The following is a 10,273-nucleotide window of genomic DNA, read 5'->3' as shown; positions in this document are numbered from 1 at the left end:
TTATCTTAAGGAAAATCTAAAATCCCATTCATTATTCATATTAATACTAATTTTGTTTCGTTGAAGATCTTTGTCTGGTCTAAAACATAGAAATATTATTCCATGCCACCAAAATGCTACTTAGTTGGGACTTTCACACCTTGGCTTTCCAAAGTTGACAAATTGTAAGTACCCAATCCTAGTAAGACCAATGATATTTTGTCGGGCAAAAACTAAAGAAAATTACGCATGTTCCATGTGGAATTTCAAAACATCTCAAAAGTTAAGGAGAAGAGAAGTATGAAACTTTACTCCGTTTACGCGGACTCACTCCCCAAATTTGCGTTGGAATTCTCCGTTCGGACTTGGAACTTGGAAGGAAGAACCACCAACTTACTTATATTGACTTCCATCTTAACTATATTCAAAATTTATTTTTTGGTATCATTTCTCCATCAATGATGCAAACAAATTAAACCCAATACTTAAAACTCGTCTCGAATTAATTACAGTTTAGCTTTTATAATAAAAAAATCTTAGTCAACATATTCTTTTATCACAGTAACTTAATTATAAAGTTAATATTTTTCAAAAAAATCACATTATCTTAAAAGATTACCAGACAAAAACTAATATTTCTTTCTCCCTTTGCCAACTAAAGAAAGAAATTTATTTCTCCCATTTCTTTAAATAAACCATAAAAGAAGATCTTTCTACTTTCTTTTCACTTCCTCAAGCTGACTCGGTTTATTTTCCATCAGACTAGACTTCTTTGCCCGAAAAAATTAAGTGTTGGTATGAACAACTGCTAATTAATTAGAATTTATTTTTTGAAAGCATAGTTGACATTTTTGGACGACCTCAATTAAATAGATAAAGAAGAAGTGTGAAGAGAATATTAATTAGACCATTAAGGTAACATGAAGAGAATTGCTGAGAAACACGCGGACTCGTTTTCAAAATCATAGAAGCACACACAACACAACATCATCAACTGCGTTTTCATTTTTGACCTTGTCAACTACCACATTTCTCCATTCCTATATACATACCAATAACTTCCAACATTTTTCCTTCTGTCTCAAACGTATATAAACATCTCATACCTCACCTCATACATCAACCACCATTAATTAACATCCCAAAACAAACCTTTCCTATTTCTCATATTCTCAAATTCTCAACCTCTCTTCTTAAACCTATTCCCTTTGAAGCTTAATTTGTTCACTGCTATAACGATGACAAAGCCAAAGGCAAACCACCGTTACCTTGCTTCTATGTTGCTAGTGTTTCTGCTTCTCACATCATCCACCTCATCATCTGCTAGACCCTTGAGTGACCCCACCGTGAACCTCGCGCTTCCCAGCGACAGGGTGGTGCTACCAGAAACTCCCGGACGCGTGTCAACCTGTGTCCACATGAGGGTCGCCCAAAAACAGCCGTTTCCGGTGACGAGGCTGGGCGGAGGAAAACACGTGGCACTTGTCCTGAACATGCTTCCCAGGGGGCCAGTGCCACCTTCTGCACCAAGCCATGGAATCAACAACCTCAACAACTAGTTATTTACAAAGATCAATCAATATTACATGGAAAATGGATAGATATACGTCACGCACGCATTCACATACTTCACCTCCTGCACCAAGCCAATCGTACCAATTCAGTTCTTGCTCGTCTCAGTATTTTTAAGATCTTCTTTTCTTACTTTGTAAATACTTTATATATAGATGGGTGTCATACAGATTATACTTTTTATTCACACAAAAAACAAAGGATATTCTTTCATGTTCAAGTTTTGCTGCTGTGTTATGAATTTTAGAATTCTCAATGAGAAATCACGTTATTTTTGTGAATAATAAGTTCTTATTCTTCTTCTTTTGTATTACATATTTGATATTTGATTAACGTGGTCTGTATGTGGTGCACATGAATGTTGGAGAGGTAAATATGTGGTAGTTGTGCACAGTTCATGGTGAGCTGTGGAAACTGTTATCCCACAAGTCAATGTATATATTTAAAGAAGTGTAATTAATTTGATCCACTTGAAAACACGCTAAACAAAAAAATAAAAATAAAAGGCTAATTTTCAAAGTAATTATTAAATTATTTCGGAGTTGTAATCAAATTGACATTGATAAAAAGGTATTTTAAGTTATATATATTTTTTTCTCCATTTGATGATAACAGGAGAATTTTTGGTAATAAAATAGTATATCTTTTGGGACAAGTCATCTTTTCTTTTCCTATAAGAAATGTTTTTCGTATGAGTTAGACCAATATATGCGATAAAAATAATTTTTCAGTTTAAACATTGCATTACTTTTAATCATAGTAACAAACAAAATATTAAGTTATCAAATTAATGTCTACATAAATTTATTTCTATAAACATAAGCATTATTTAATTTTAATCAATGCTTGCATTCCATTTATCATATATTATGGAACGTGTACCAACTTATTTATGTCTCTCTTTTAAATTCTAAATATAAGGCCATATTAAGTAATTTTAAAAAAGGAATTTATTTTCGCAAATCGGTTTATAACTCCAGAATTAGTTTTCAACTTTAAACTAATTTATAAGCTAATCTGTGGTTAAGTTTTCAATTTTTTCCTTTTAAACTTAAATTTTGAAAACAAAAATTATTTTTTAAGAAAAACATGGGTGATACGGTTTTAAAATAAATTGTAATTGTTAACTCAGTTCTGAAAAAAGAAATAATAATTGAAAGCTTTTAGAATTTGTTTTTTCTTTTATATATGATACTTTTTTTTCACCTTCTTCTTCACTTATAATTAGTCTTTGATAAAGGTTATGAGATGGCCACACTCAACTATATCTAATCTTTAACTTGTTTGTTAATCGGTATTAAATTTGGAGCTCTTTTATTCGTCCCGAATTGAATTCATGACTATCCTAACTTAAACTACTTAAAATATTGAGTTTGAAATGTCAATTATGAGCATAAATTATTATTATTTTTTTAATATGTGTGTTTATAGTTTTCATAAAAAGAAGTTACATTGAGCTATTGAGCACAAATTTAACTACATTAGTTTGAACCTAATATGATCATAGTTCGAGCTTAGTCCGTAAAACAATATTTGTCTGTTTCTCTCTTTTTAAGAATGAATTTTGAAATAAAATGTAAAACTAAATTTTACGATTTAAATTAATTTATAAGCTTTAACTTACGTTATTGTCTTTGTATTAAACTATAAAGTTTAAGATAATTAATGAGCACCTTTTCAAATATAACTAATGAAAGTGATAATATGAGATATTGAACTTTCCTTTTTAATTATATAGTCAGGAGTATTATATTGTTTGATTAATTACATTTAAATTACTCTATGCCAGTTTATCAAATAAATATAAAGCCTATAGTTTATTAGAGTTTAGAAAATGGTGTTTAAATTAAATGAAGAATAAATATGTCTCCGGTAGAACTATAAATAAAATTAAAATATTATATTCTTTCTGTGTTAAATTTTTATGTCTCCAAATCTATAAATTCTTTATAATTTTTCTAAAACTTTTAGGTTGATAGTATATTATTTTTACAATCAAATTCACTTTTAAAGAGAAAATTTAGAATAAATTAAGATACTACAAGAAAATTATGAAATAGTGCTTTAAATTTTAGTTACTGTATAGTATGAAATATTAACCGAGCGGTTACAAACAACCAACCGGATATTTAGGTAATTTGTTTATATCTTATTCTGTTTATATTTTATTGGGCTTATATTAGCTCAAGATCCATGAGGAAAATAATAAATACAAAGCTAGGGCCAAGAGCCAGGTACGTTCCACTTACTCTACATGACTCTCAAATAGTCAATAGTGATAACCATTCACTAAATATTCAACCAAGAGCCGAGGCTCTTCAAATCACACGCCTAACTTGGGCGTCGGAGTACCTTTTGCAGGTACATCCCCCTCGTCAAGAAGGAGACCGATCGGTTTGCGCCAACACCGATCGGCCAACAGGAGGAGTTTGGAAGCGAGCGAGCGGCCCAGACGCGTCAGCAGGTTAGTCTCTCGGTCCCTAAAAGTATCTACCGAAACATTTTGGCGCCCACCGTGGGGCCGAGCGGCAAACCCAACGGCGACTACGAGGAGCATGGAGGAACAACAAAGCTGAACGGTAAAGCCCGTTCCCTATGAAGCACTCTACGTGAATCATCATCTCTACGTGAGACGTCATCCACAAGATAAGTATTTTTTGAAATATGAATATTGCATAAAATATCTAATTGATAATAGATATTATAACAACTATTTTTATGTTAAATATATAGTATAATCCATAATATATTATATGATATATGATATATAATATAGTACATAACTATAAATATAGTTATCTAATTATTATAACCGAAACATTTTCTGGCGTGATTCAAATAGTCAAATAAATTATTGTGTTAGAGATAACTATCAACAACAATATTATAAAATCTCGAAACGGTTTTGATACCTTGTTTATTATCTATGTTATTTATTCGGTGCAATTCATAATATCTGGTAACCGAATCATTTATTATACGGTTATATACCATAATATATATCATCATGAGAATTTCAGCAATGAACATCTTGAACAAATATATATCGAAATCCACGCCATCAACTATGCAAGTGCAGACTAAGATCTAGTCATAAATGAACTTCATGCTTAAAGTATCATGGAATTCAATTAACGAAGGGGAAGTCTCCTATTGCAAGCACTGATTGCCAATTTTGTCAGCAAAGTTCATAATTAACGATCAAGTCCAAGACCGAGTGGTAAATCCCTCTCGGGAGAGAGGTAAAGCCCTCTCAAAGACGAACGGTAAAACCCGTCCACTAGGAAACAATCCTAGCTCAAAACAGAGGTAAAACCCTCTCAAAGCTGAACGGTAAAGCCCGTTCCCTAGGAAGCACTCCTAGGTCGAAGACCGAGCGGTAAATCCCCCTCGGGAGAGAGGTAAAGCCCTCTCAAAGACGAACGGTAAATCCCGTTCACTAGGAAACAATCCTAGCTCAAAACAGAGGTAAAACCCTCTCAAAGCCGAACGGTAAACCCCGTTCCCTAGGAAGCACTCCTAGGTCGAAGACCGAGCGGTAAATCCCCCTCGGGAGAGAGGTAAAGCCCTCTCAAAGACGAACGGTAAATCCCGTTCACTAGGAAACAATCCTAGCTCAAAACAGAGGTAAAACCCTCTCAAAGCCGAACGGTAAAGCCCGTTCCCTAGGAAGCACTCCTAGGTCGAAGACCGAGCGGTAAATCCCCCTCGGGAGAGAGGTAAAGCCCTCTCAAAGACGAACGGTAAATCCCGTTCACTAGGAAACAATCCTAGCTCAAAACAGAGGTAAAACCCTCTCAAAGCCGAACGGTAAAGCCCGTTCCCTAGGAAGCACTCCTAGGTCGAAGACCGAGCGGTAAATCCCTCTCGGTTCATGTTGAAGGACGAGCGGTAAATCCCGCTCGGTTAATGTCAAAGGCCGAGAGGTAAATCCCTCTCGGTTCATGTTGAAGGACGAGCGGTAAATCCCGCTCGGTTAATGTCGAAGCCCGAGAGGTAAATCCCTCTCGGTTCATGTTGAAAGACGAGCGGTAAATCCCGCTCGGCTAATGAGGTAAACCCCTCTCGGTTAAAGTCGAAGGTCGAGAGGTAAATCCCTCTCGGTTGATGTTGAAGGTCGAGAGGTAAATCCCTCTCGGTTAATGTGGAAGGTCGAGAGGTAAATCCCTCTCGGTTAATGTGGAAGGTCGAGAGGTAAACCCCTCTCGGTTAAAGTCGAAGGTCGAGAGGTAAACCCCTCTCGGTTAAAGTCGAAGGTCGAGAGGTAAACCCCTCTCGATTAAAGTCGAAGGTCGAGAGGTAAATCCCTCTCGGTTAAAGTCGAAGGTCGAGAGGTAAATCCCTCTCGGTTAAAGTCGAAGGTCGAGAGGTAAACCCCTCTCGATTAAAGTCGAAGGTCGAGAAGTAAATCCCTCTCGGTTAAAGTCGAAGGTCGAGAGGTAAATCCCTCTCGGTTAAAGTCGAAGGTCGAGAGGTAAACCCCTCTCGGTTAAAGTCGAAGGTCGAGAGGTAAATCCCTCTCGGTTAAAGTCGAAGGTCGAGAGGTAAACCCCTCTCGGTTAAAGTCGAAGGTCGAGAGGTAAACCCCTCTCGGTTAAAGTCGAAGGTCGAGAGGTAAACCCCTCTCGATTAAAGTCGAAGGTCGAGAGGTAAATCCCTCTCGGTTAAAGTAGAAGGTCGAGAGGTAAAGCCCTCTCGGTTAATGTCGAAGGTCGAGAGGTAAACCCCTCTCGGTTAAAGACGAAGGTCGAGAGGTAAACCCCTCTCGATTAAAGTCGAAGGTCGAGAGGTAAATCCCTCTCGGTTAAAGTAGAAGGTCGAGAGGTAAAGCCCTCTCGGTTAATGTCGAAAACCGAGAGGTAAACTCCTCTCGGTTCCTGTTGAAGGACGAGCTGTAAATCCAGCTCGGTTAGTGTCGATCGTCGAGCATCGATCGTCGAGCGGTAAAACCCGCTCGCTTATTGTCGAAGACCGAGAGGTAAACTCCTCTCAGTACCTGTTGAAGGATGAGCTCTAAATCCAGCTCGGTTAGTGTCGATCGTCGAGCGGTAAAATCCGCTCGCTTATTGTCGAAGACCGAGAGGTAAAATTCCTCTCGGTTCCTGTTGAAGGGCGAGAGGTAAATTCCTCTCGGTTCATGTTGAAGGACGAGCGGTAAAACGCCATCGGTCTATCTTTACATGGAGAAAGTTCTAAAAAGAACTCTCTTCAACCACCGACAAGAGCGGCAGAAGCTCACCAATACCACAAACACACCCTCCCTCAAACTCATAAGTCCTATAGTTAACCACGGCTAAAGCCAAACGCTTAACTCGGACTTGGGGGGCATAATGTATAGTATGAAATATTAACCGAGCGGTTACAAACAACCAACCGGATATTTAGGTAATTTGTTTATATCTTATTCTGTTTATATTTTATTGGGCTTATATTAGCTCAAGATCCATGAGGAAAATAATAAATACAAAGCTAGGGCCAAGAGCCAGGTACGTTCCACTTACTCTACATGACTCTCAAATAGTCAATAGTGATAACCATTCACTAAATATTCAACCAAGAGCCGAGGCTCTTCAAATCACACGCCTAACTTGGGCGTCGGAGTACCTTTTGCAGGTACATCCCCCTCGTCAAGAAGGAGACCGATCGGTTTGCGCCAACACCGATCGGCCAACAGGAGGAGTTTGGAAGCGAGCGAGCGGCCCAGACGCGTCAGCAGGTTAGTCTCTCGGTCCCTAAAAGTATCTACCGAAACAGTTACTAAATATTTAAAATCGATTACTATTCAAAATAATAATTGACTTACTAACTAATCATCATCAGTTACTATCTTCTTAATTAGTGATGCATACATATGGTGACAAAAGTCAATGATCAATTTAGTGATCAACTCAATTTGAAATTAGTGACTTAATCAGTAGCTGATTTACAAACCGAAATTAGTATTTAATTCTTTACTATTGTGTATTGAAATACCATTCACTACAAATTACTATAAAAAGTGATTTCTCTATATTTGTTTACTTTAAAAGTGTTTTTAGGTTATAACATTATGTTTTTAAAGCTTAGTTTATTTCAGAAATAGAAAAACATTAATTTTCTATCAATAATCGTAAATAGATTCATAATTGTATTTAATATTTTCAATCAAAGTGTTATTGTCAAATAAAGGTATTATATTATATACATTCATAATAACTTTCTTAAGAAAAGTATATGTACAATATGTTAAAAGACACATGAACCTAATAAATTTAAACTTAAATTAGAATCATTCTATATCAGAAGTAAAATATTAATTAATATTATTCTTATGACTTAAAAAGAATGCAAGACTTATCATTTTAAATTTTACGACAGTTAAACATGCTTGAATGTAAGTGTTTTATAAGAAGTCATAAGTTTATGGTCCAGTTCAATCCATTGAATAGTAAACCGAATAAAAGTAAAGAAATAAGTAACTTAGCATGCAAAAAGTGAGAAAGATAGCAGTCAAGAAAAAAAAAAGATCCAAAAGAAGAATGAATTGAACAGAAAACATTGTTAAGCCATAAAATAAAGTGTAATCGAGATAAAAATATATTAAAAAAACTTGATCGAGACAAAGAAACATTGAAAGAAGAACACTTGAGAATTGAAACAAAATCGTGAGTGCAGTTATATGTAATAATTATCGTTGAATGTGGAATCAACTACAACATATGATAGTATATGGATAATTTAAAGCACCTAGTTAAACTTATGTACTTTTTTTTTCTTTTAATTTTTTATTTTATCGGTTAGCAAAGAAAGAAAAATATAAATAGATATTTTAAATATAAATAATGGTTGCAAATTATGAATATAATTTCAAACCGTTTGATAATGTCGCGAAAAAAAAAATATTAATCTAGATTGGTTGTAGCAATAGGTCATCGTTTTCATTTATTTACTTTACCAATTTTTTTTTTCTATGCTTACGGTTGTTGTGTTGTGTGTCTTCCCTTCCTTTACCTCATATCTCTTTCTTTTTTCCTCTTTTTTATATTGTTATTTTTATTTTCTTTTTCTTTTTACTCATTTTCACTTAATATATAAAAAATATTGTCAAGATTTAACAAAAGAATTAAATCCATGAATTTATTCGTAAAATTATTAATAAATTTTACAAAATATAATTACCAATGAATTTATTAATGAGTTTTTAAAAAATAATTAGCAAAAAATTAAAAAAAAATAATAATTTACTGATAACCTGGAACTTTTGTCCATATATCAAAATACTTTTTCTTTCTACAAAAGTGTAACATCCCATATTATATAAAAGCATATAACATAGTAAGTCCACATTTTAATAAAAAAAAACAGTTAGAGTAGACTATAAATAAAGTTGTTAAGCTTACAGTCATCACAAATTAAGTCATAATTTAAAACTTAAACATACTAGAGTATTTCAAAATACAAGATATAATTGATAGAATCCTAAGGAGACTAGGTAACAACATCATTTTCCTCCAAAGCCTGCTCTAGGGGCACCTCATCCGTCTCTGCTCACATCCAAGTGGACGGTCATTGCAAAAGAAAAGCATACCCAAGCAAAACACAAACACACAAGTAAGGGTGAGCTAGATATAAAAATCATGTTATAGCAGTCACAGGCAACATGCAAGTAAATACAAATACACTACACTACACAAACATGACTTGTTGCACTTAAACTTGACTCGTTCGGACTTAGAATGATTGTCGAGCTATGGCGAGTCGTGCACTCGTGGTGGCCTCTATTGCTTTGCAAAGCCATTACCAATGGGTTTCACCCTACCACACTCACGAGGTTAGTCCGTTATCACTCACCTTGAGCCATACTGGAAGCACCCAAGACTAGGATCTCCTGCTACTACTCACGACATGGTTCAATCCTCTCTACTTGAGAATGATCGACCATTGTAGTTTTAGGATAACCCCAAGACTGAGCTACCATGCAAATCATTCTAAACACTAAGGGCACCACCAAGTAACCTCCTTAGAGATCCATGGAATTACGTCCATCAACCATACTTGTTACATTCAACCACCAAACATGTTTCATACCATCACATATTATCAGTTCAATAACATTACTACCATCATGCTATGCATTTCAATCATTCCACACACTTGGTTCACCCAAAGCAAGAGCAAAAGAGAATATTGAACCCAAAAGGGTTCGCACAACGCACCCTATTCGCAAGACGAGACAGGATAATCTCGCACAGCGCACCCCTTAATTCGCCATGCGAATTATCTCGCAGCATGCATCAGACTTCCAACCTCTCGCATAGTGCACCCAGGTCGCTATGCGAGATCCCAGACAGAGACCAACCCCTCTAAAACTCTCGTTATGCGCCCCACTCGCCTTTCGAATTAAATGGGCAATGGTTTCAAACCACCACCAGTCGCATAGTGATAGGATTCGCCAGGCAAATCCACAAACAGAGAGCAACACCCTCTGATCATTCGCACAACGCACTAGCTCGCACAACGAATGACTCAGACAGTGAACACCCTCTACAGGGTCTCGCTATGCGAGACAGCTCACATAGCGACTTTGCATCATCTGCAGAACGCAAATTCTGCATAATCACACACTCACACCAGCCCTTACCATTTCTAAGCCTCTTGGCCAACTTCTAAGACCTCCAATTCGTGTATTGAGCTCAATTACACATGCTTAGATGATCCTAACCCTCCCCATTACTAATCTAAA

The sequence above is a fragment of the Vigna umbellata genome, chromosome 2, assembly GCF_029865625.1.
Source record: "Vigna umbellata cultivar VRB3 chromosome 2, Vumbellata_1.0, whole genome shotgun sequence".
NCBI lineage: Eukaryota > Viridiplantae > Streptophyta > Magnoliopsida > Fabales > Fabaceae > Vigna > Vigna umbellata.
This window is presented reverse-complemented; position numbering follows the sequence as displayed.